This window comes from Erinaceus europaeus, chromosome 8 (assembly GCF_950295315.1).
Source record: "Erinaceus europaeus chromosome 8, mEriEur2.1, whole genome shotgun sequence".
Taxonomy (NCBI): Eukaryota; Metazoa; Chordata; class Mammalia; order Eulipotyphla; family Erinaceidae; genus Erinaceus; species Erinaceus europaeus.
Window position 1 is genome coordinate 126201243 of NC_080169.1, and position 3046 is coordinate 126204288.

Genomic DNA, 3046 nt, shown 5'->3' on the forward strand with positions numbered 1-3046 from the left:
TAAACCCAGCTACTCCCAGATTGCTGGGATGCAAGCTAACAGTGCTGTGCTCTATTCCCTCTCCAGGTACAAGAGTCACTTCCGAATCAAGTACTTGGCACCCCTGATGGACATGTGGGTGGAACCCAACATGAGGAAAGCCGCAAGAGCCCGCACATCACTGGTCTTAGGCTGGGCTGACCGCAGCTTCGTGGTCTCTTTTCAGTAAGACTGCAGCCAAGCCCTGCCTGTCTCCTCATGACTCTTAGGGGGAGCACAGCTCCATCTGGGGGTCTATTAGCCACAGGTGCTCTGACCCCCACAAGGACAGCTCTGTGCTCTCCATTGGCTCCCACTGGCTCTGATACAAGCAAACACATGTAGCTGCTAAGCCCTTTGCAGGTGGGGGCCAGGGGCTTGAACCCAGGTCCTTGTGCATGGTAGCATGTGCAGTTAACCACCAGCACCACCAAAGGGCCCTAAACCCAATTTCTCCTCCATTTAGAAGATTTCCTTGCCAACCCAGCAAACTGTCAAAGAGCAGGGCCCCTCAGCACCGTGACCAGGACAGGACTCCTGGATCACACAGTCCCACCAATAACAATCAATGATGCTGTTTACACTGGCCAACACTCATAATATGTTTGTGTGAATGTGCATTTTAACTGTTTTTCTCCCCTTCTCTTGGATTTCAGATCAGTTGAGAAGATGGAGCAATGGTATAACGAGCTTTCTGAGTATGTCCTTATTTCATGTATTTCAAATTTTCAAGTTCTCAGAATGCAGAGTCCAAGCAGTCAATGCCCCTCCCTCTTGTCCCCCTTCTCTTCATGCTGTGATGGGAGCTAACATCACCCTGCACCATGTATTAAATGGCCCTGACTTAAGGGCAGGTTTCTCCATGGGCTGGTTCTCAAAGCAAATGAACCTGCCAGAGCTACAGCCCAGGGAGTTCTCTGGATGGGGTGTTCAGCCCTGGTCTCAGAGACCTGACACCACAGACATGTTTTCTGGGATCTGTCTCATTCTCCAGAAATACATTTGCATACTGTTATTCTCATTAAGTCTTGCACGTATCTTTAAAAACTTGATATCTTGAAAAACCATTGAAAAATGCTGAAATGATTAGCCAAAACACAAGTTCATTTGATAATAGTCTAACAGCTCATTTCTCCTTCTCTCTTTTGGGTCACTGTGGAATCTATTAGCAAAATTTATACCGCCATTCTGGACTACCTGGATATCAACCAAAAGGAGGCAGAACGCACCTGTGTGAGTGTTTCTAAGACTAGAACTTACATTCCAAGTTCCTGCGTTACACAGAAAGTGGTCTAGAGATGAGGGAAGAATTCAGCACATACCACCCAGAAGGATGTATTTTCCTATTTACACACACTTCTCTATAGACACAAAAAAGGGAGCTTAGACTGAATGCAACCCTGTCTTGCATATACAGAGTGGTCTGCATTGCTCCCTGTGGATGTTTTCCTCCTGGAATGGGTGACTCTACTAATTAAAGAAAAAATAACAACCTCACTTTTCTTTATGCTACTGGACCAAAAGCATGCTAGGAGGGACCAGGCAGTGGTGTACCCGGTAGAGTGCACATTACCATGCAAGAGGACCTGGGTTCAAGTCCCTGAGACCTACTTGTGGCAGGGGAGCTTCATGAGTGGTGAGGCAGTACTTCAGGTTTCTCTCTCTTTCTCTGCCCCTTTCTCCCCTGTTTCCCCGCTATCAAAGAAAACGAAAAAGAAGAGAATGACAGCCAGGAGCTCTGCGTATCATTTGGTTTCTGGAATTGCAGTACAATAGCTAAGACATTTACTATGGAGAACTAAGACATTCTCTTAACCACATTTTCAGCAGTGACTGAATAATGGTTAATAGGCTTATCCAAGTATAGGGGTAGAGTTCCATGCTCACCCCACTCCAAATCCCTGTGTCTCCCATAAGAGATAACTTCATAGTTCTCACAAACCTTGAGGTACATTGGAGCTTCCATTTGGGGGCAGGGCCTGGAGCTGATTATGCTTAATGAATTGAGGAGGTGAGGGCTAAAGAACTGAGTCATGTGAATTTGAACAAAGTAATTCTGAGTATCTTCTCAAATTTGTAAATGCACTTTTCATTCAGTTAGAGTCTTTCCATCATGTGACCTCGGATATCTTTTCTTTCCCATCTTAAATCTTTCCCCATTTTCAGATATGGGACACCATATTCTTCCCTTGGAGTTTTTTTGTTTCTTTGTTTTAATATGGATAGATACAGAAAGAAACTGAGAGGGGAGGGGAGATAGAGAAGGAAAGAGACAGAGTCACCTACAGCACTGCTTAACTACTCATGAAGCTGCCACCCTACAGGTGGGGCCCAGGGTTAGAACATGAGTCCTTGTCCATAGTAATGTGTGTACTTAACTAGGTGTACTGCCTTGCCTGGCCCTGAGGAGGATTCATTCGTTCTTTCTTTCTTTCTCTTTTTTTTTTTTTTTTCCCAGAGCACTGCTCAGCTTTGGCTTAATGCTTATGGTCATCCAGGGTGTTGTACCTGGGATTTTGGAGCCTCAGGCATGACAGTCTCTTTGCATGACCATTATGCTAGGAGATCCCACTATGATATTCTCATAAGATCCACTTACATATATACTTAATCTATGGATACTGTCTGCATTTCACTTGTACTCTGTGTGCTCTTTTTACAATTCTTTACTGCATTAGAATGGGATCATTTTTAATGACCTATCTCAAACCAATTCCTCCTTAATTTTCATCTTCATTATCAGCTTAGTATGTCAATAATAAGGCTTTCTGGCAGGGTAGTGGCACCCAATCCTTGGTTCTTGCACTTGGTAAGGTGTGTGCCAAAACAGCTGCAACACCGCCTAGCCCTCTCTCTTTTTTTATTTCTTCTTTTGCATAATTTGAAATCTGCATCATGTCAGGGTTGGCCTTCACTCTGCAGCATTGATGCCAGTTTCCTGCCTCTTCAAACACCAGGAAATTCTTCTCCTCTAGTGGGGGGAAGATATATATTTTTAAAAGTATTTGATTAGATAGCTGACATTTTA